The sequence below is a fragment of the Saccopteryx leptura genome, chromosome 4 (assembly GCF_036850995.1).
Source record: "Saccopteryx leptura isolate mSacLep1 chromosome 4, mSacLep1_pri_phased_curated, whole genome shotgun sequence".
NCBI lineage: Eukaryota > Metazoa > Chordata > Mammalia > Chiroptera > Emballonuridae > Saccopteryx > Saccopteryx leptura.
The window spans coordinates 207,522,793-207,546,790 of NC_089506.1; positions in this window are offsets into that span (position 1 = coordinate 207,522,793).

Genomic DNA, 23,998 nt, shown 5'->3' on the forward strand with positions numbered 1-23,998 from the left:
CACCATTAGAAAGACTGTCAGGCCTGACCAGGCGGTGGCGCAGTGGATAGAGCGTCGGACTGGGATGTGGAAAACCCAGGTTCGAGACCCCGAGGTCGCCAGCTTGAGCGCGGGCTCATCTGGTTTGAGCAAAGCTCACCAGTTTGGACCCAAGGTCTCTGGCTCGAGCAAGGGGTTACTCGGTCGGCTGTAGCCTCACGGCCAAGGCACATATGAGAAAGCAATCAATGAACAACTAAGGTGTTGCAACGAAAAACTAATGATTGATGCTTCTCAACTCTTCGTTCCTGTCTGTCTTTCCCTATGTATCCCTCTTTCTGACTCTCTCTCTGTCTCTGTAAAAAAAAAAAAAAAAAAAGAAAGAAAGAAAAGAAAAGAAAAGAAAAGACTGTCAGGAAGTGTCTTTTTGAGGAGGTGACATTGTGCTGAGACCTGAATGAGGAAGCTGCTATGTGAGGAAACAGCAGATCAGGCAGGTGACAGTACATGCAAAGGTCCTGAGATGGGAACAGGTTTATGTGTTTGAGGGAAAAGAAGAAGGAGAATTGAAGGAGGATGGTAAGAGGTGAAGTGAGAAAGGTAAGGAGGAGGGAGAGGAGGCGGGTGGTAGTGCCCATGGTCCATGGTAAGGAGGTGTGATGATTGAGCAGGGTTGAAATCCCATTCTCCATTCCATTCCATTCCATTGCATTCCCTTCCATTCCCATTTCTATTCCAGTTCCATCCCATTCCCATTCCCTTCCCTTCCCATTCCCATTCCCATTCCATCCCATTCCCATTCCCTTCCCTTCCCATTCCCATTCCCTTCCCTTCCCATTCCCATTCCATCCCATTCCCATTCCCTTCCCTTCCCATTCCCATTCCTATTCCCATTCCCATTCCCTTCCCATTCCCATTCCATCCCATTCCCATTCCCTTCCCTTCCCATTCCCATTCCTATTGCCATTCCCATTCCCTTCCATTCCCATTCCCATTCCCTTCCCATTCCCATTCCATCCCATTCCCATTCCCTTCCATTCCCATTCCCATTCCATTCCCATTCCATCCCATTCCCATTCCCTTCCCATTCCCATTCCCTTCCATTCCATCCCATTCCCATTCCCATTCCTTTCCATTTCCATTCCTATTTTATTCCATTCCATTCCATCCCATTCCCATTCCCATTCCATTCCTTTCCATTCCCATTCCTTCCATTCCATTCCGTTCCATCCCATTCCCATTCCCTTCCCATTCCGATTCCCATTCCCATTCCCTTCCCTTCCATTCCGATTGTACTTCGAGAGCAGCGGGAGCCTCTAAGGGTTTCCACAGCTGGTGAGCATGTGCACAGGCAGTCAGGGCTTCTCAACCAGGCTTCACATTAGCATCACCTGTGGACTTAAAAAAAATTCTAGCAGTTGAGCCTCAAACTGAGCCTAATTGAATCAAAACCTCAAAAGTGGGCCTGAGCACTGGTACTTCCCGGAGTTCCTAGGTGACTCTGTGTGTGTCACTCTGTTCACTCATCCGTATATTTTCTTTTTCAGCAGCTGCTGATTGGATGTCCATGAGACAGGTGCTGCTTGGGGCACTGGGGACTCAGCAGTGAGTGAAGTGACAGGTCCTCACAGAGCTGCCATTGGTCTCTGTGGGTATGTGTGTGTGTGTGACAGAGAGACAGACAATAAACATTGAGGGTAAAACACAGTCTGTTACCTGGGAAGTTCTATCAGGGAGTGGCGAGGGGTTAGCGATGCTTGAGGAGGGTGCACTGTGCAGTGACTAGACTGTCACATCGGGTCCACTGCTGAGCAGAGGGACCAGAGACTGTACCTCTTCGTCCTAACCAGGCCTTATTGTAGGGTCAGGGCGGGGAGTCTCCCTGCAGGCTGGACAGTCGGGGCTCAGGGAAGACCCAGCCTCTGTCTCCCGCTGACTTTGGTGCCTTTTCCTGGAGACTAACCTCAGGGCAGGGGTGGGAGCCCAGACTGGTGAGTGGAGCCCAGAGGCTGACAGAGCAGGCACTGCCGTGCCCCGCTTTGCTGACGAGGCGCCTGAAGCCCCCAGAAGGAAAGGACTTGCTCTGGGGAACGCTGCGGGTGCAAGGGCCAGGAGGTCCTGCTCCAGTGTCACCACGTGTCCCGGCCCCCTGACAGCCCAGCAGCTCGCTCCCTCCCCGAGTGTCAACGCCTGGATTTAATTTACAGTAAAATCAGGGCGCCACCGCGGCCTCTGCTCGTCCTCTCAGTGAGGTTCGCTTGTCGTCTTCCCGGCTGGCGCGTGACACCCAACAGCTGGGGCCCTGATATTAGGCCTCCAAGAGCATCGGAGGGAGACTTGTAATCTCTGCCTTGTTCCAACAACAGCCTGCACTTTCTCAAATATTTACAGGTAGGTCACCTCTGGAGCAGATGGGAGGGGGTGAGGCTCACGCCATGCAGGCAAAACCCCGGGCGACTCAGGATATATAAATACAGTAGGAGCCAGATAAAGGCAGAGGTGGAGATGGGGGTGGAGGAAGGGCGGAAGAGGGCAGGGAAGAGAAGAATTGCCCACAGAGAGAAAGAAGAGAAACAGGAAGAAAACAGTGAGAGAAGATGGAGGAAGAGACTCAGAAAGGGGACAGAATCTGAGAAAGACACAGACAGAAAACACCGAGACACAAAAAATAGAAAAGCAGAGAGGCAGAGAAACAGGGCACCCTGAGCCCAGAGGGTGGGGACAGGGTGGTGATCCTGAGGGGACCCTCCTGGGGCTGCAGACGCTGCCCCAGGGGACAGTTCTGGGCACTGTTTAGTGTGTCTGGAGAGCGGTCCCTCCAGGTGGGGCCCTGCAGAGATGAGGGCAGTCTGGGGACAAAACGACTCCCTGGTGGGTGAAGGCAGCCTTGCAGATAGAAGCAGGCACCTGTCCTAGGAGCGGACTGGCCAGGGACATTGTGTGGGCCAGCCTTGCCTCAGTTTCCCTATCTGTAATGGGGGGCAGTAATTCATTTCTCACGTTTCCTGTGTTGTGTCTTCAGAAAAGTATGCTCAGATCCCACAATGGCTCCCATCTCACTCCCAGTGAGAGTCCAAACCTCAGGATGACCCCGAGGCCCTCCAATGCTCTGATGTCCCCGACTGTCCCCCGGGGGCATCTCCCCCGCCCACAGCCACAGATCGTTGTCACCCGCTCTGGCCTTTTCTAGAAGCTCCCTGGGAGCACTGCTCAGGAGGGGTCAAAATCACCCACATGCCTTTCTTACACAGCACAGCACGTTAGGGTTTCCAAAGCAGGCTTATTGCTACCATCCCGCAAGGAGGGACGGCTGACGGCCAGCTTGCCAAAGCTCAGTGAGGCCAAGGACGTGTCCAAGGTCATCTGCAGGAACTGAGACTCAAACCCCTCTTCTGGTTGCCAAGCCAAAGCCACGTACTTCTGTCTCCTCATCTGCTATCCTTGGGGTCTGAAGACTCCTCAGGACACGGATGGTGGTCCTGGCGCTGAGGCCACCGTGTGGGGGATTCCCGGGTGGCCCAGGCATGCTGACTCTTCATCAGCCATCCCATCAAATCTACAGTATTGTGGCCCTGGCTGGTTAGCTCAGTCAGCTAAGAGAATCATCCTGAAATGACAAGGTTGTGGGTTTGATCCCAGATCAGGGCACACGGGAAGCAACTAAAGAATGAATGACTAGGTGGAACAAATGAATGCTTCCCTTTCCCTTCTCTCTCTCTTCCTTCCTCTCTCACTTCCTCTCTCTGTCTCTAAAAATCAATAAAAATGAAACCATGGCTGGATAGTTCGGTTGGTTGGAGCTTCGTCCCAGAGCACGGAGGTTGCCAGTTCGATTCCCAGGTCAAGGCACATACAGGAGCTGCTTGATGTTCCTGTCTCTCTCCCTGCCTCTCTTTCTCTCTCAAAGAAACACCCTCTGTGTGCGAAGACCTCTCCCTGCAGGGGTGATGTGGGGATTCTGTCAGAACACTGGCATTTGTTCCATATTCATTTCTATTTCCTCAATTAGAAATGCTTAATTTAATGGAACACTGGGAGCCTCAGAGGAGGAGCAAGCATGTGATGACTAATAAATATTTATGCACCGGGAGAGTCGACTTCCACCCCCTTCCACCTTGTTCATTTGTGCGGCTTGCTCTCTCCAGCAAACCCGGTGCTGTTGGGTCCTTGTCTAAAAACAGCAGCCTCAGGGAGCCCAAGGAGGCGAGCTGACAGCTCACCTGTCATTCCCGGAGCCAGCCATTGGTGTTCCTCCTCACCTGGCCTTGTCCTGATTCTGCACAGTGGAGCCAGCTAATGTCACCAGTGTCAGACCTGAATGGGATCATACCCCATCTCGTCTCCGCCTTTGACCATCGAGGTCTCGGAAGGTGATGCTCAGGGCACTGTAGTTGTCAACCTAAAAGGGGGGGAAGGGCCCTGGCCGGTTGGCTCAGTGGTAGAGCATCGGCCTGGCGTGCAGGAGTCCTGGGTTCGATTCCCGGCCAGGGCACACAGGAGAAGCACCCATCTGCTTCTCCACCCCTCCCCCTCTCCTTCCTCTCTGTCTCTCTCTTCCCCTCCTGCAGCTGAGGCTCCATTGGAGCAAAGTTGGCCCAGGCACTGAGGATGGCTCCATGGCCTCTGCCTCAGGCGCTAGAATGGCTCTGGTTGCAACAGAGCAACGCCCCAGATGGGCAGAGCATCGCCCCCTGGTGGGCATGCCAGGTGGATTCCAGTAGAGCACATGCGGGAGTCTGACTGCCTCCCCGTTTCCAACTTCAGAAAAATACCAAAAAAAAAAAAAAAAAAAAAAAAAAAAAAAAAAAAGAAAAAAAAGAAAAAAAAGAAAAAAAAAGGGTGGGGGGAGGTACAAATGTATGCCCCCAAAGATGCATTGAAGTAATAGTTCCAGCACCTGTAAATGAGACCGTGTGTGGAAAAGGGTCTTTGCAGATGCAATTAGTTTAGTGATGACGAGGTCATCCTGGATTAGAGTGGACAGTGACCGAGCTCCTGGGAGGAGTTCTAAAGCCATATTATAAGAAGAGCATGGGATTGGCGGTAGTGTTGGAGCATCTTTAGAATGTACTTTCTGCCACCCGCCCAGCAGTAACCTATTTTCTTAATCCTCCACTCATCATTTTGTCAACTGATAGTCATTGGTGCCAATTCAATGCCAACGAGAGTCCCCAGTTTGGGGTGTGATGAAGAGGGGAAACTTTGTTCAGTGCAAACAGCTCAATGGTGATACAGCTCAGCTGTGGAAAAGCTCAATTGTGATGCTGTATGGCTGTGACAACAGCACAGCTGTGAGGTGGTCCTGCGGCTAGGCTCCTTTTCAGCTAGACACTCGAGTTCTGGTCTGGTCTAGTCTAGTCTGCTCTACTCTGCTTCAGTGAGATGTCTTTGGTGTTTCACCTCTAGCCAGGGAGAAGGAAGGTTTCTCTATCCGGTGGAAAGGGAAAATGTGCTCTCAGAGAGGGAAGAGAGCTTCCTCTAGGGAGCTGGCTTATATGCACAGAAGTTCCTGTCCTGCTCCCTGATTGGTCAGCCCTGATGCAAATAAGGACTCCAAATTCTCACAGTTTAATTGGTCCAAATGGCACTTTCCTGATTGGTCAGAATAGAGCTGCTCTGATTGGTTGAAGCTGTGCAGCTCTGATGGATGGGTAAAGGTTCAGTCGCATTGGTTGAAAGAGGATTCCAGGATCTTTTTAATTAAGGGATGGCTCAGCCAGCAGAAATACAGAGCAGGCAGGCAGTTCAGTGCAGGCTTCTCGCTGGAGTGCAGCACATGTGAGAGGTCCCTGTGTAGAAATGGCTGCTGGGCTCTTTTTGTTGTTTAATTTTTAAAACTTGAGTCCAGTTAGCCAGCAGGAGCCCTTCTTAGTAAGTATCTTCTTTCTCAGGCTCCGCAGTTTCCACCTGCAGGATCTCAGCCACCCCTGCTCTGGTCCCCAGCCAAGTCCCAAGATTTATCTGAGTCCTTAGCAAGAACAGAGACTGGAGTGGCCAGATCATGGAAGCCACAGAAAGGAGTGTGGAGGCCGTGGGAGGTTTTGTATTTTTGCTTTTAAATTGTAATAAAATGCATATAGAATAAAGCAGCATTTAGCCAAAGTGCAGAGTTCAGTGGAATTTTGTACCCTCACAATGCTGTGCAGTCACCACCATCCAATTCCAGAACATTTTCATCATCCCAAAAGGAACCCTTTGGGGTTTTATGGACAACGTGACGCTTCCGTGCTCTAGAAGGATTTCTCTGCTCATTGCTTGGGGGCTGGGCTGGGCGGGGTGAGACACTGCAGTTAGGATAAAGGCCAGTAAAGAGGCTGTTACTAGTGCAGATGGAGAGAATGGTGGCCCGCGATGGGGCAGAGGGAAGGGGGCAGAGGGGAGAGTTCGCAGTGGTGTTTAAGCAGTAGGACTGCCGGACCTGGTGAGAGCGTGCTGTGGGGGTGACGCAAGGTCCCCAGATGGGCTATCGGTGTAAGTGGTGTTGTGGTCTGCAGAGCTGAAAAATGCTGGCAGGCAAACCCACTGGTGGTGTTGCGGGAGAGGAATCATTAATAAGTTCTGGAGAACACTGGGTCTGAGACTCTGGGAGGCATCCGGGTGGACATGTCCAGGGGACAGTTGAAATATTTTTTAGAACAGAGTGTTGGGTTAACCAGGAATTCTTAGCCTCAGCACTAGTGACATTTGAAGCCAGATAATTCTATGTTTGGGGGGCCATCTTGTGCATTGTGGGACATTCAGCAGCCTCTCTGGACCCTACCTAGTAGATGCCAATCGCCCCTCCTTCCTAGTTGTGACAATTGAAGATGATTCCCACATTGCCCAATTGTGCTTGGGGTGCAGTTGCTCTGGTTAAGAATGAATCAATCCCATGCATTGGAGAGTCACTGGTGTCTACATGGTAGTGTAAGCCTTTGGGATGCTTGAGGTGCTCAGAGTTAGTGTGGTGTGAGAAGAGAGGCCCCGAATGTGTCCAGTGGGAAAAACCAGAGGAGCCTACAAAGTTTACTAAGAAGTAGGGACCAAGGAGGAAGAAAGAGGATCAACCTCAGAAACGAGCAGGTCACGGTGCGAATGCCACATGCACTTTCTTATATCCGAGTGTCCATGAGCACCTCCTTGCTACTTTTACTTTGGGGGGGCTGCAGAGCATGACGGCGTGGAGCACAGGCTGCATGTGTCACTGTGGGTGCATTGCTTAAGCATCTGGTGCCTCCACTTCCTCATCTATACACCAGGGTTAGTATTAGTAACCCCCTTTGGGACTGTTGTAGTGATGACACGAGTCATTGCGGGCACAGTGCTAACAGGCCTCTCATTCATACGTGCAGAATCAATGTTGCTGTTCTTCTTATTCGACTCAGTCCCAGACTGTGGACCTTGCCTCACATCATGGAGTTAGCTAACTCTGTCATTCAAACATTGAGCAAAGACGTATGGGAGACCGACTCTGCACTACCCCTCAGGGGACACCAGGGGGCAGAGTGGAAGCTGATCCCACAGAAAGCAAGGGTTGGGGTTGGGTGGGGCACAGAGATGTGTCAAATGTCTCACACACACAATTACAAAAGGGGACAAGCGCTGTGATGGAGGAGGAAATGGTGCACGAGAGACCAAGAGGGAGAGGCCCTCTCTGTCCAGCTAGGGTGCGACGTCTTCATCTGTTCGTGGGGCCCGGCACTCAACAAAGGGAACAGTTCCAGGATGAAGCCCTCTCAAACGCATCTCTTACTGTCCTGGAGCAAGGGCTCTTGGGAAGCAGTCTTAGGACCCATTAATTCTACTAAAGGAGGTTCAGTTCTCTCATTTTAGCTTCGGATTGAAATACCAAGGGCCCAAAATGTGGTTGATAAGGTAGAAACATCAGGGGCAGAATTAAAGAGGCTTCCTGCATCTCTCAGCTTTTCTGGAGAAAACACCTGCTTGCACAGGTTGATGTAGTATTGATGGTGGGGGACAGGAAGCACGCACAGACAAAGCAGCTTTCTCCGGGGCTCATGCTACCCAGTGGGATAGAAAGAATTCCTTAAAGATTCAGAGATTTGGGTCCTGGTCCAGGCCTGATCTCCAAACTCATAGCATGACCTTGAGCTCAGGCTGTTCCCTTACTAGACACTGAAGTTTCAATCACTCCTGCACGGGAGTCCAGCCCTCAGGGTTGAGACCAGAGTTAGGAGAGTGAGACAGCTTTGTGGAAGTTCAGAGTGAGATCCTATCTTTCTTTAAAATTGGTGATATTCCTTTCATACTTAATTTTGAGTTTGGATCACTAATTTTGATTTTTTTTTTTCAGAAACAGAGGAGAGTCAGAGAGAGGAATAGATAGGGACAGACAGGAACGGAGAGAGATGAGAAGCATCAATCATCAGTTTTTCGTTGCAACACCTTAGTTGTCCATTGATTGCTTTCTCATATGTGCCTTGATTGCAGGCTTCAGCAGACAGAGTAACCCCTTGCTTGAGCCAGCGACCTTGGGTCCAAGCTGGTGAGCTTTTGCTCAAACCAGATGAGACTGTGCTCAAGCTGGTGACCTCGGGGTCTCGAACCTGGGTCCTTCCGCATCCCAGGCTGATGCTCTATCCACTGCGCTACTGCCTGGTCAGGCTAATTTTGATTTTTAAAGAAAAGTATTGTGCCCTGGCTGGTTGGCTCAGTGGTAGAATGTTGGCCCAGCCTGTGGAAGTCCTGGGTTCGATTTCTGGTCAGGGCACACAGGAGAAGCAACCATCTGCTTCTCCACCCTGGGCATTGAGGCTGGCTCTGTGGAGCCTCAGCCTCAGGCACTAGAAATAGTTTGGTTGCAAGCATGACCCCAGATGGGCCAAGCATTGGCCCCAGATGGGGTTGCCAGGTGGATCCCGGTCAGGGCACATGTAGGAGTCTGTCTCACTATCTCCCCTCCTCTCACTTAAAAAAGAAGACAAGAAAAGAAAAAGAAAGTATTGCTTTGTAATATTATTTATCTGTACGGCCTAGTCACTTGGTGTGCCCTTACCTTTGCACCCAGGGTGAATGTCTCACTTGCTTCACTCTGCTTTTGATCCTGGGGGGCTTCCTGCTAGACCCCCCCCTTTATCTCAGAGACAGTTGGGTTAAAATGTCCTTTGTGTTTCCATAACACCTTAGGGCTTTCAAGATGATTTCACTTCTAAGCTCTGTTTTGAACTTTTGAATGTCCAAGAAAACACCTATGGTGGGGGTTGCTGGTCGTCCATTCACAGGTGAAGAAACTGAGGCACAGAGAAAGGAAATAACTTGCTCAGGTTCACAAATCAGACTACCAAATACTGCAACTAGGAATCAAATACCAGCTCAGGGAGATTTTTTCCTGCTCTATTCCTTGGACAGCTCAACCAGAACGGTGAAACAGGCTGGTTCAGATGATTTTAATAATATTACTTTTCACAACAATAATACATGTTCAATGTAGAAAATTTGAAAAATACATAAAAGCAAGAGAAAGAGAATAAACTTATTCTATAGTTCCATCACTCAGGGGTAACACCTGTTAATACTATTTTGATGCATTTTATTTTTAATTAAAAGTTTTTTCATTGATTTGAAAGAGACAGAGAAAGAGAGAGAAAGAGAGAAAGGGAGAAAGGGAGAGAGAGAAGCATCAACTCATTGTTTCATTTAGTTGTTCCATTTAATTGTGCACTCATTGATTGCTTCTCATATGTACCCTGACTGGGGGTTGAACCCACAACCTCTGGTGCACTGGGTTGATGCTTTATCTACTGAACCACCCTGCCAAGGTTATTTTTTTTTATTTATTCATTTTTCTGAAGCTGGAAACGGGGAGGCAGTCAGACAGACTCCCGCGGGATCCACCCGGCATGCCCACCAGGGAGCGACGCTCTGCCCCTCTGGGGTGTCGCTCTGTTGCATCCAGAGCCATTCTAGCACCTGAGGCAGAGGCCACAGAGCCATCCTCAGTGCCCGGGCCATCTTTGCTCCAATGGAGCCTTGGCTGCGGGAGGGGAAGAGAGAGACAGAGAGGAAGGAGAGGGGGAGGGGGGGAGAAGCAGATGGGCGCTTCTCCTGTGTGCCCTGGCCGGGAATCAAACCCGGGACTCCTGCACGCCAGGCCGACGCTCTACTGCTGAGCCAACCGGCCAGGGCAGTTGTTTTTTTTGACAGAAACAGAGTCAGAGAGAGGGACAGATAGGGACAGACAGACAGGAAGCGAGAGAGATAAGAAGCATCAATTCTTCGTTGCAGCTCCTTAATTGTTCATTGATTGCTTTCTCATATGTACCTTGACTGGCCGGGGGGGGGGGGGCTACAGCAAAGCGAGTGACCCATAGCTCAAGCCAGTGACCTTGGGCTCAAGCTAGTGACCTTGGACTTCAAGGCAGCAACCTTTGGGCTCAAGCCAGCAACCATGGGGTCATGTCTATGATCCCATGCTCAAGCCAGTGATCCTTTGCTCAAGATGGTGAGCCCATGCTCAAGCTGGATGAGCCCATGCTCAAGCCGACAACCTTGGGGTTTTGAACCTGGGTTCTCTGCGTCCCATTCCGACGCTCTGATCATTGCGCCACTGCCCGGTCAGGCAAAACATAGTTAACTGACTAGGTGGTTTTCCTTTATTCTTCCAGCATCTGTGTGATCCCCTTCTATCTTTAGACATATCTTTAAGTTTCACTAAAGTCTCTGCTTATATAAACAAGGCCACCATCAGCTCCTGTGCACCAGCCCATATGGCACCTTTGTGTAAATTAGTGAAAGATGCCCCCTCCAGATAGGGGCACCTGGCTTAGCAGGTGCAACCAGAAAACGTCCTTTTGCAAAGCTGCCCCACACCAGGGCACACAGTCTGGTGAGCAGGTGCAGTTTAGATGTCACCCTCACCTTGCCTCCCTGTGTTCAGGGGTGCCCTTGTGCAGTGCTCAACCTGCCCAGGCATATGTGGTGGCCCTGCACACAAAACCATTCTTGAACAATGTAGGCGTTTTTTAATATCTTTTTTTGGGGGGGGAGGGAATAGATATTAATCAAAGATTCATGCAAAATTTATGCAAATGATAAAATCATAGTTGAGATAAGTAGGGCAATAAGCCCAAATGCTTTGACTCCAGACTTGTGCATTAAATCTCTCTTCCAGATGAATTGCCCATTTCTGTCTCCCTGGTATCCAGCAAAGTATCTGGCACCGAAAAAATGCTCTGTATGTGTAAAACTGAGTTGAAATACATCGTGTGGTGGTTTTTGAATATGTCTGCTGATACTCTGACATCCTCTTTGTGGAAAGGTGAAGTCTAAGTCCTCTCTTCTCTTAAATATGAGGTGGCTCTTATATTTGCCTCTAATCAGTGTGTGCCAGGCAGTAGCATGGCTGTATGGTGTCTGAGGCTAGATTGTAAGAGATGATACAGCTTTTGTCTGGTTCCCCACTGCCCTTCCATGTGCCCTTGGAAGCGAGCCACCATGTTATGAGGAAGCCCAAGCAGCCACATGGAGACGCCATGTGTTAGAGTTCCAGCCCCAGCCCCAGCTGAGGTCTCACCGCCAGGCATGGGAGAGAGGGAGCTTTCAGATGATTCCAGACCCCAGTCTTCCACTGCAGCAGCTGAGGCCGAGTGAGCAGAGGTTAGCTGTCTGCATCAAGTCCTGCCTGCGTGTGGATCGGTGAGCAAAACCAGTGTTGTCATTGTGTTCGGTCACTCTGTTTTGGAGTGATTTTGTTAGTCAAAACTAGGTAAATGGAACAGTTTGTGGTAAGGTACCAAAGAATTAAAAAATTAATATTAATATTTTAGAAAAAAAGAGTCAGGTTTTTTGCTCTCTCTTTTCTGTAGAGAGGAATGAGGGAGTTTTGTTTTTGTTTTTTGGCTTGCAGAGACATACTGTGTAGGAAACCCCTTTTACTAGGAAGATTAAAGGGCATTTTATAATCTGGGCTAAGCATACAGAGAGATTTTGTAAATATGATTCTTATACTTGTGTGTGATTTGCACCAACTCAGGATAGACGACAGCATTGTATTATAAATAAAAAGATTTTGTGCTAGGTTTTGAATAGAAATAGAAAAAAAACTTGAGTTCCCTCCCCTCCCCCATACGTATAAGGAAGAAAATAAACACCTAGCCAGGTGCAGGGTGGGGGGGGGGGAAGAGAGATTAAGCAAAGCCTTTCCTTTCTCTCTTTCTTTCTTTCTTCCCCCCTCTCTCTTTCTTTCTTCCTTTCTTCCTTTCTCTCTCTCTCTCTCTCTCTTTCTCTCTTTCTTTCTCTCTCTCTCTTTCTCTCTTCCTTTCTCTTTCTTTCTTTCTTCCTTTCCTCTTTCTTTCTTTCTTTCTTTCTTTCTTTCTTTCTTTCTTTCTTTCTTTCTTCCTTTCTTTCTTCCTTTCTTCCTTTCTTCCTTTCCTTTCCTTTCCTTTCCTTTCCTTTCCTTTCCTTTCCTTTCCTTTCCTTTCCTTTCCTTTCCTTTCCCCTTCCTTCCTTCCTTCCTTCCTTCCTTCCTTCCTTCCTTCCTTCCTTCCTTCCTTCCTTCCTTCCTTCCTTCCTTCCTTCCTTCCTTCCTTCCTTTCTTTCTTTCTTTCATGGGTCATTCACAGACACTTACCCCCCGGCTCCATGTAGGCTCCCCATCCCATCTTGAAGGCCTATAGTATACACCTCGAAACAAAGGAATAGCAGATAAACACTGAAAGATTTGGAAATGTCTTTTAATATGAAAAGCAACATTTTTCGCTATTATGTTATCTTATAAGTTTTAATATGTAGAAATCTTTTTTAGAAATCCTATAGACAAATGTTATAAGCTTGCTAATGAATTGTGTCATCTCCCCCTCCTCCTCCTTTTCCCCCCGCCAACCTGTGTGTGATCAAAGGTATATAACCTGCCTCAGGATTATAGTCCAGACAGCAAGATTTGGGTCAGCTGTGCCCTGTGTTAGTCATATGCGGCCGGCAAATTAATAAATCTCCTCCTTTTAATAAAATTCCTTAAAAATTCATTTGGACTTGGTGTTTCCATGTAAACCCGGCGGAATGTTACTTTACAACAAGTTAGGCTGTGGGATACTCTGTTCACAGTACATGCCCTCCGTGTCTGCCCATCTCCCCTTGGCCCTCACCATTCCCCCTGTAAAGCCAGTGGCCATGGCCACCATCACAGCCGCCTGGCCCATGCAGGTTCTCATTGGATTCGGACAGATGGTAATGAAACAACGGAGCCACGAACTGGTGGGCCATTACTTTAATCCTAGCTTGCACCCGGCGGGCAAGTAAAAACACACACTGGGCTCCAAAACCCCCTTATTCAGTGCTCACAAAGCTACTGACTTATCCGAGTTTCCTAGAATCAAAGGTGTTGGGCAGATAAAATATATTATGCTCACTTTGTTAAAGATGGCGCTGCCCACGAGGAGGCCATCGCCCAGGTGATATTAATGTGTGTTGGGGGTGGGCTAAAGGCAGGCAGAATCCTTGTAGCCTGGGGCTTGGTTTTAGGATTAAGCCTTTCCCACCCTTTTTGATGTGGGGTGGTGCAATCCCATCTTGACTCAGGTGACTTTGTATTAGAGGCTTCCCTATTGTGTATATTGGATTAAAGGTTTGGATTTCTACACTATAAAATAGGGGCAGAATAGGAGCTTGCTCTCTCGGTTCCTGAGATTAGCATTAGAGGAGAGAGCAGAGAGCAGAGAAAGGCCACGTGGAGCAGGCCAGGAGAAGCAGCCAAGATGGCAGAGTGTTGAGTGAGAAGTCAGTTTGTGCAGAGTTTGTGCAGGGAGAAGGAAGGAGATGGGGAACAGAGGTGAATAAGTCTGGTGAGCTAGGAACCTTTGATTCTAGGAAACTCGGATAAGTCAGTAGCTTTGTGAGCACTGAATGTGATTGGGTTTTGGAGCCCAGTGTGTGTTTTTACTTGCCTGCCGGGTGCAAGCTAGGATTAAAGATGACAGCCCATCAGTTTTTGGCTCCATTGTTTCTTTACCGACTGGCCGAATCCAACGCGAACATGCATAGGCCAGAAGGCTGCTGTGATAGCGGCCCTGGCCCTGGCTTCTGGCTTTACAAAAGGTTTCTAGCTCACCAGCCTTATTCACCTCTGTTCCTGTAAAGCCAGAAGCCAGGGCCAGGGCCATGCAGGTTCGCATTGGATTCGGACAGTCGGTAAAGAAACAATGGAGCCAAAAACTGATAGGCCATTTTCTTTAATTCTAGCTTGCACCCGGCGGGCAAGTAAAAAACACACTGGGCTCCAAAACCCACTCACATTCAGTGCTCACAAAGCCACTGACTTATCCAAGTTTCCTAGAATCAAAGTTTCTAGCTCACCAGCCTTATTCTCCTCAGTTCCCCATCTCCTTCCTTATCCCAGATACAAACTCTACACAAACTGGCATCTCACTCAGCACTCCGCCATCTTGGCTGCTTCTCCTGGCCACATGGCCTCTTTCTGCTCTCTGCTCTGCTCCCTCTGCTCTCTCATGCTAATCATCCCAGGAACCAAGAGAGCAAGCTCCCGCTCCGTCCCCATTTTATAGTGTAGAAATCCAAACTCTTAATCCAATATACAAAATAGGGAAGTCTCTAATACAAAGTCACTTCTCTGAGGCATGATTGGATTGTACCGCCCCACATCAAAAAGGGTGGAAAAGGCTTAATCCCAAAACCAAGCCCCAGGCTACAACGATCCTGCCTGCTCCCCAACACACATTAATATCACCTGGGCAACGGCCTCCACATGGGCAGCGCCACTTTAACAAAGTGAGCATAATATATTTTATCTGCCCAACAGTTCCCCATCTCCTTCCTTCTCCCTGCACAAACTCTGCACTAACTTACTTCTCCTTCAGCATTCCGCCATCTTGGCTGTTTTTCCTGGCCTCCTTCATGTGGCCTTTCTCTGCTCTCTGCTCTCTAATGCTAATCTCAGGAACCGAGAGAGAGCAAGCTCCCAGTCTGCCCCCATTTTATAGTGTAGATTTAAAACCTTTAATCCAATATACAAAATAGGGGAAGTCTCTAATACAAAGTCACTTATCTGAGGCATGATGGGATTGCACCACCCCACATCAAAATGGGTGGGAACGGCTTAGTCCTATAACAAAGCCCCAGGCTACAAGGATCCTGCCTGCCGACAGCCCACCCCCAACACACATTAATGTCACCTGGGCGACAGGCTTCCACGTGGGCAGCGCCATCTTTAACAAAGTGAGCATGATATATTTTATCTGCTCAACACCCCCTCATGTGCTGCTGGCTTTCTACCAGAGGCATCCATGACCCTCTGCCTGAGGACACTCTTTGGCCTCAGGGGTCTGCTTGCCTAACACCTGGGAAGGCTGGAAGAGCCGGGGCACTAGGGCCCCTGGGAACAGCTCTTACTCCATGATGGATGGTGCTTGTCTAGACTCTGGCTCCCTTGCCTTAGGCGGGACAACCTCAGGTGTGCCTAGCGACCAATTCCATTGGTGGGATGGTGAACGAGGCAACCCAAAGTGTTCTTCGAAAAGGAAGAAGGTAAAGCTAGGGTAATAACATTTTAATTTTATTTGGAAAGTACTGTCTTATTTGTAAACCCTTTCCTGCCATGATCTCATCAGATGTTCGGATGCACATCTGTAGATAAGGAATAGTCATTTCCCCAGGAAGTGAAAAAGGGACTTGTTGGTAATGGTGAGACCACTATTTGAATTCCCACCTCCTGATTCTTTAAACTCTGTGTGGCCTTTTCCATTCTCGGGAAGGAGATCTCTGGCCACAGAAAGGCACAGTAGGGACCACCCATTGTCAGATTTTCCCAGAACTCCAATTTCAAAGTATTATGAAGGGATGCCAATTAAATCATAGATCTTGGTTAGGGAAGTGGGATCACTGAGCAGATGCCCCAGGTTCTTAGACCGGGAAGAAAACAGAGGTGGTCAGCACCCCTGCGCTCCATCCTGGCCCCTCAGCTCGGCCAAGGGCCAGCAACAAAGGCACTGAGGAGAAGCTGGAAGAAAAGCCCGGCAGGAAGCAGGAACCTCGGCTGGATTAGCAAGTGACCAGAACTAAGTCATCAAAGGGCTGGATGAAAGAAGGGAGATCACTCGGGAAGAGTTTAAACACAGACAGCTTAAGTGGTAAGAGACCCAAAGTGAGCGATCAAAGACGACTTCAGAATCACAGCTCAGAGGCCCTGAGAGCCGCCTGAGCTCCGGAATCAAAGGCGGCGGGCGGGAGGGGGCGGGGCTGTGCTGACTTCAGCAGGGCTTCACCTTCAAGCCCCGAGGCACAGGCCTCCGAGGCGGCGGGGAGGACCATAGATAACAGCCATTGTCTTTTTTTTTTGTTGTTGTTGTTTAAACTTCGTATTTTGAAATAATCATAGACTCACGCAGAAAATTGCAAAAGTAATGCACAGAGTCCTAAGAACCCTTCTTCCAGCCTCCTGCAGCTTCCCCGAGGGTGACATTTAATGTAAGTGCGCTGCGACATCAATGTCAGGAAATCAACGTCGGTGCAATTTCGTTAACTAGACTGTAGACCTTCTTTTTGTGTGTGTGTATGTGCGATTCTCATATATATAGATTTCTGTAACCACCACCATGATTAGGGTACGGAACTTCCCAACCCCACAATAGACATCTCTTGCGCTACCTTCTTATTGTTGAAACCCACTGCCTCCCTGTGCCCGATCCCTGGCAACCACCAATGTGTTTTCCATGTCCAGAATCTCGTCATTTCGATACTGTTACCTGGATGGAGTCATACAGTGCGAAACCTCTTGAGAAGGGCTTTTCTTCAGTGAGCATCGTGGCTCCAAGGTCCGGCCTGGTTGTTGCACGCAGCGGTTCTTGTCCCTTTCCGCTCCTGAGTTGCATTTTGTGGCAGGGCCGTAGCATTGTCCCCTTTGTCCGTTCACCCACTGAAGGACGTTCGAATGGTTTCCAGTTGTTGGCAGTTATGGCCACTGTTTTCACGGAATGGTACACGAGCTTGAATGGAGGAGAACCCCTGCTAATACTCCTAAGAATCTGCTGCTGCATCTGATTTCAGGGTGCTGATTTAGATGCCCCCTCCCTGTCAGCTGTGCTAGTCTTTAGAGAGTCTGCAGGCAGCATTTCTCTCAAGCCTCATGGACAGAAAGGCAATGCTGCTCTTCAAACGTTAGTAGGTTCTTACCCGAGGAACTGGGAATCGGCCACCATGAAGCTGAGTTTGGGATCCGAAAGAGAAAAGTGGAGGAGCAGGAAGGTGGGAGAGATCAGACACTGTTGCTAGACTTTGGGCATCTTGAGTGTCAGAGCTGGGAACTGTCCATCTTTGTACCCACGTGTGCGAAGCACGAGGCAAGGTTCAGAACAGCTGTGCCCAACTATGTGAATCCCTTCTGCTGCTATTTCCTCCCCGGGGAAGAGTGGGCACTCTATGCAGTGGGCCCAGCTAAGACCACAGGGTGACAGAGAGGCCCTGAGCATGCGTGCATGTGATTGTGGGAGGGGGCAGAGACTCGGAGCCCTGAGTGGCAGAGTGCTGAGAGGACTCCAAATTCCAGATTTCATAGACAACAAAAATTTCTGGGGACCAACGTTTATTACCCATTTTTTATTTTGCCAAGTATGTGCATCAATTAAACAACACCCAAACACACAGACACACAGAGACCTGCATACGAAGAGACAATCTCTACCATTTCCTGTCATGACCATGTTGTCTGTGTCCGTGCGTGCATGAGCGTGCGCACACACACACGCACACTGGAGGGGAAATATTTTGGAATCAAAGGTTAAACTGTAAATTAAATATACGTGGACTTTCTTATTTTCCTCAGTTCATTCTATTTGAGATGCATCCTTAAAATAAATGAAAATTGGCTTTCTTTTTCAAAAGATGTTTTATTTCTTGTGATGCCAGTTCCTCCCCTGACTATGTAAAATGTAAACACTTTACATCGTCATACCCATCAATTACAGTAATACCAACCGTAGTCTATGTGTGCATCAATGCGTTATGCACATAGATGCACAGCGAACAGTAGCTCACCTCCCACTGGGTGGAGAGAAAGAATGGAAGATGCAGATAAGATTTCATCTCTGCTCAGAAAATTGGCTCACGAGAGGTGGAAAAACTTGGATAGAATCGTGTTTTTTGGCTCTCCAAAGGACCATACTACATAAACAGATATACAACATAACTGTGCTATTAAATTTTCATGGATGGGGTGGCAGTTAGGAAAGAGAAGTCTAAAAGACCCTTTATGAATACAAGGTCGTGAGGCACTGCTGTAGATCTGAATGGGCTTGGGGTTGGCATTTGGGAATTGCTAATCTTGATTGCAGGATGCAGTATCAGTGCCACCAGAGCTTGAGACATGTGTGACATAATTGTCAAAGTTTGCTATGTGTCAGGCACGCCGCCAAGCCCTTCAGATGTATAATTTTACCCCGAGAATCAGACACTCACATTGCACCCTTTTGACGCACAGGGAAATAGAGGGGCAGAGAGGGTAAGGCGCTTGCGCAGTCAGGGACCATTGTTGCTAAGGGCTGGGGCTCGGATCAAACTCAGGCCATCTGACTTACTTATTTGACGATCAGGTGTTTTTCTGGAGGTCTTGCCTGCCGCAGCTCTGAGAGGGTTGCATTTCCCCTTCCTCATGAAATTTAAAAAGTCTGGCAAATGTTCTGGCCCGAGTCTCATTTCTGGGATTCCCATCACCCAGACCAGGAATCATTTCCACGGCTCCAGCAAGTCCAGATGTTGGAGGTCAAAAGAGCGAGCACAGGCCCATCAAAGGCATGAAGGGCTTCCCACACGCCGCGATGAAGAGGGGATTCTCTGCTGTGAACGTGCCCCTTGGTTCCCTGATGAAAGTCTATCAAGTGAGTTAAATAACCATGACTGTGGCCTGTGGCTGCTCATGGAGCCACACAAGGGCCTGCCCAGAAACTAAAAGACGCCATCCTTTGTGGTCAGGAAGGGCACTTGGCTCTCCGGGGGTGATGGGAATGTATCTCAGGACAAGGACTGTCTGCACCGTGGACACAGGCTCTGGTCTAGGGTTCTCATTCATCCCCTTAAAGAAACCCTGGTTGACTCATCCTGTCCTTACTTCCTTCCCATCCACACAGCTGTCCAGAAAATGTTTTTAATGAATAGATGATGGCACATCTCAGCTCAAAAAATCCCACGGGGTCCCCCTTGCCCACCACAGTGGTTGCCATTTTCGAGGCCACAGGGTCCTTCAACGTGGTCACGAAAAGGGGTTTGAGAACACAAACGTACAGCCAACATGGTACACAGACCGGGCACATATCTCAGTGGGGCTTGCACATGGAACTCTTCTTATGAAATGCTTAGGATAGCTCCCCAAGGGCCAGTGGGCTGTGGCTTTCTTCGGGCTGCCTCAGCTCGCTGTGGCAATAAACAAAGACCAACCAAGTGAGAACAAGCAAAGGCTTTCACTGAAAGCTTGCCAAGAAGCAGTGATGGTGGCCGACTCCCTCGCATTCTGGCAGAGGCTCAAAGGCCCGCCGAGGAGACAGAAAGCTTGTAGGAGAAAAGAGGGAAGGCCTCAGCTGCTCCTTGAGTGGAGGCCGTTGCCTGGGGAAGCTGGGCGTGGGCTCATTAGAAGTAGGACATCCCATGTGATTGGTTCAGGTGTATTTTTGACCTCTTTTTTAAAGTTGGTCCCAGGTTGACAGAGGGAACAAAACTTAGGGAGGCTATCAGTCATTAAACAAGTCCCATTTGGGGCCAGTTGTTACAAAGGTTTGTCTTCCTGGACTGGTTGCTAAAATTAGTGGTCTCACTTCCTGCAGTCTGATTTACGGATAGCAAGCTGGCTCCATGGGTGGGTTATAATGGGTTGATTTTCTGGGCTGATTGCTTCAGATTGAGGGTCAAAATTCTATTGTTATATGTGGTCAGGCCATTGTCTGTTTGTATATTCAGCATTTATATATAAATTTATATATATTATAATGAATATATAAATACAGAGTGATAACTTGGCTCTTAATTTATAAATGTTCACCTTGATCGACAGGTGACAGATTTAATATAAGTTATAAGCATTTATTTGCTTACCAGTTTAAAATGAGTTAGGAATTCCTATAATGTGTGTACTATCTATCTTAAACATCAGGCTGATGTAGTAGTGTTTATAAGGATTGCATGCATTTCTGGAAAATTATATTTTAAATCTGATTATTTTATATATTTCAGGAATTTCTTTATGAAATCAAGGGCTTGAGAATTTTAAGAATGGTAAAAATATATAAGAAGTTGTGAAACCATAGACCAGGGGTCAGGAACCTATGGCTCGCGAGCCAGATGTGGGTCTTTTGATGGCTGCATCTGGCTCGCAGACAAATCTTTAATTAAAAAAATAATAACATTAAAAATATAAAACATTCTCATGTATTACAATCCATTCATTTCCTACCGCTCATGTTCATGGTTGCGGGTGGCTGAAGCCAATCACAGCTGTCCTCCGGGACAACACCAAATTTTTATTGGGTAACGCATAACGTACATGGGTCGTTGTATGGCTCTCAAAGAATTACATTTTAAAATATGTGGCGTTCATGGCTCTCTCAGCCAAAAAGGTTCCCGACCCCACCATAGACGAATCGCTAATAAATTAAGAGATAATGGAAGTCAGTGGTTTTCCAGCTGTGTTGGCCCCTGGACCAGTAGCGTCAGAGTTACCTGGGAAACTGTTAGAAATGCAGATTCTTAGGGCTCACCCCAGGCCCAGACCTGCTGATCAGAATCTCTGGGAGGCTCCTCTGAGACTTGTGCTTTAAGAAGCCCTCTGGGTGATATGATGGGCACCAAAATTCAAAGATCACATGGAATGTAACTTGTCAACAGGAGACATTGATAGAAAAACAAACAAACATTGAAGAGCGAGAAAAACAATTAGAAAGAAGAGGAAAGAGGCAGCATGGACCCAATTAAATAAAGGAGAGGAGCATTGCTAAAAAGATCCTCGCATTGGTAACACGGAGGAAGTACACAGAGCAGAGACCATATTTCAAGGCTGAGCATCGCAGGATAAGACACTGGGGAGAAGAGTAACCACGTGGAATAGACACAGTCATATTTTATTTATAGCTATGAGCAGGACAGTGTATGTTTTGCTGAATGCAGCTGTTTTTCAAATGTCTGGATTTGATTGGACCGAACCAAGTACAAGTTAATTTAAATGCATGGCTGAACTTACCATAACTTTTGCTGTGATGTGTTTGCTCAGACAGTTTGCCTGGAAACTACTGCCACACGATTTCTGAACATTGAAACGCAGTCCTCCTATGCAAAATGGCCTGTAAGCTAAATCTAAACTTGTCATGAGGGTCTGCCTCTGCGTGTCTCATGATCAAGCTTCCCTTAACAGACTGGTCAGCCACCAACCCTCCAGTTCAGATATGATCCTCACTCCTCAGCATGCGCTTCCTCCATTGGGGAACTCCTACATATCTGTTAAGACCCTGCTCAAACACGACCTCTTCTGGAAAACCTCTGCCCAACTTCCTCAGGAAGCCCCACGGTTTGTTTTCCCTACTCCAGGGATCGGGAACCTTTTTGGCTGAGAGAGCCATGAACGCCACATATTTTAAAATGTAATTCCGTGAGAGCCATACAACGACCCGTGTACGTTATGCATTATCCAATAAAAATTTGGTGTTGTCCCGGAGGACAGCTGTGATTGGCTCCAGCCACCCGCAACCATGAACATGAGCGGTAGGAAATGAATGGATTGTAATACATGAGAATGTTTTATATTTTTAACGTTATTATTTTTTTTTAAATTAAAGATTTGTCTGCGAGCCAGATGCAGCCATCAAAAGACCCACATCTGGCTCGCGAGCCATAGGTTCCGAGTCCTGCCCTACCCCCATGGCACGCGGGGCACACCTCTGTCATGGCAGGTCCCCACACTGGGCTGTGCTATGTCTGTTTCAAGACGGTGAACTTGAGTGAAGGAGCCCTGTTTCTTTCTCTGCTCGATGCATAGGACCAAGCTTAATGCCGGGCTTGTGTTTATGCTCAACAAATATTTGCCGAGTGTTTGTTTACGGCTTTGACAAACTGTGCTTGTTATTTATCTAAAAGGTGTGCTTAACTGCTAAGTCAGACACAAAGCAAGCATTAGCGTGTATATCCTTTACTTATTCTTTATAGCCCACCTATGTGATGTCATCTGCAATACCAATCCTAAATAAATTGAGAAAGTAGGACCAATAAATTAAAAATAGAAAACAATAACAGTAAGAAAATCATAAAGAAGAAAAGAGAAAATTAATCAGCAAAACTCTAGACCAATACTGTGGTGATGGTTTAACATGACATTTAATTTTGAGCTTCTTGGCAGTCTAAGGAGAAGGGTAAATAATGGCTTATACAAACTGGCCTGACCAATGCATAAAAGTAATTCATCAAGAGAGTTGAGTGGTTTCATATGGGGATTTTACAGTGTAGGTTCCTATATAATGGGCATCAACAAACTGTTAGATTAATATTATTTACAAAGAACATTTATTTGTTTATTCTTCAAATATTCTCTGAGATATAGTCTCTGCTAGACACTATAAATGCTAGGCTACAGAGAGGAATAAGATACAATCACATTCTAATGGAGGAGAGAGATACACCAACTCAGACAATATAGCAGGGGTCCCCAAACTACGGCCCGCGGGCCACATGCGGCCCCCTGAGGCCATTTATCCGGCCCCCGCCGCACTTCTGGAAGGGCACCTCTTTCATTGGTGGTCAGTGAGAGGAGCATAGTTCCCATTGAAATATTGGTCAGTTTGTTGATTTAAATTTACTTGTTCTTTATTTTAAATATTGTATTTGTTTCCGTTTTGTTTTTTTACTTTAAAATAAGATATGTGCAGTGTGCATAGGAATTTGTTCATAGTTTTTTTTTATAGTCTGGCCCTCCAACGGTCTGAGGGACAGTGAACTGGCCCCCTGTGTAAAAAGTTTGGGGACCCCTGCAATATAGTGTGGTAAGTTTTGTCAGAGGGGAGATCAAGAGACTTTGGGAACCGAGTGTGGAAACCTGGGTTGCAGGTGACGAAAGAAGGTTTTCAGGAGGAGGTGACATGTGAGCTGAGTTTTGAAGCATGAGTTGGGTTGGCTAGATAAAGAAGCAGGTGGGCAAGGGGTGGAGGGAAGCGCCCCGCAGTTTGAACATGGGTGCAAGGGTTTGGAGACATGCGGGTGCAATGGACCGAACGTCTGTGTCCTCCTCAAATCTATACACTGAAATCTTAACCTCAACGTGATGATATTAGGAGGAGGGTCTTTGGGAGGTGATTAAGTAACGAGGGTGGAGCCCTCATGAATAGGGTTAGTGCCCTTAGAAAGGAGACCCCACAGAACACACCTGCCCTCTCTCTGCCATGTGCTCTCACAACAGCCTGAGCAGGCTGCATCCTGATGGAGGACTTCCAGCCTCCGGAACTGTGAGAAGCGAATTCCTGCTGCTTATAAGTTACACCCGTCTGCGGTGCTTTGTGACAGCAGCGTAAACGGACTGTAACGAGTTCACCGGAGAAACTGCAAACAAAGTGGTTACGGCGGGGGGCACGTAAGGGAGGGGCAAGAGGTAGAACTGACAAGTGCCCCACCAATAAGGACCCTGAAAGAGCAGGCCCGTGGTTTTGGGATTCCACAGGCAGGAAACGGGGAGCTCTGAAAGGATTTTAAACGGGAGAAGTGACGCAGTCTAAGTGATATGTTTCAAAGCTGTGGTGATGCTCCTTATGTCTCCCATCCTTAGTCCCCACCAGGGCCTAGCTCTGCTCCGTGCTCAACCGGCAGTGGCCCTCAATTCCTTTGCTATGAGGCCAGGCGCTTTGAAAACGCAGAAGCCTGAACTGACATCAATTATGCTGAAAGGGGGAAAAATTAATTAAAAGTTTGTGAAGGGCTGTATTCTGTGTTCTTCTCTATTTTTGTGTTATCAGCGGTGCTGCCTTTTCTTCCGGCTCGGAGTTATTACAGTATAACATTTTCATGTTGCTTGTAGGGTAATTATGTCAAATATATGCGGGATGATAAGCGG